Consider the following 280-nt stretch of genomic DNA (forward strand, 5'->3'; position numbering starts at 1 on the left):
CTCCGGCGGTAAATATCCTACCTATGTCCCTCTTGATAGGGTTTTCAAATATGTGTTTTAGATATTCCTAAGTATATAGCACAAACAGTAGTTTCACATCCTTAAAAGAGAATGTGTCTTCGAGGTTAATGAGCATCAAAACAGTTATGTGTGCTTACCTGAAGTAAGACTCATACACAGTACAGTCTTCAGTCTTCACTGTCTTCAGTCACAGGCACTGATAGCCCAGGTCCCCATGGCTGCTTAACCAGAAAAATAGAACACTTGGGCTTTCCTCGAC

Source organism: Penaeus monodon, chromosome 21 (assembly GCF_015228065.2).
Source record: "Penaeus monodon isolate SGIC_2016 chromosome 21, NSTDA_Pmon_1, whole genome shotgun sequence".
NCBI lineage: Eukaryota > Metazoa > Arthropoda > Malacostraca > Decapoda > Penaeidae > Penaeus > Penaeus monodon.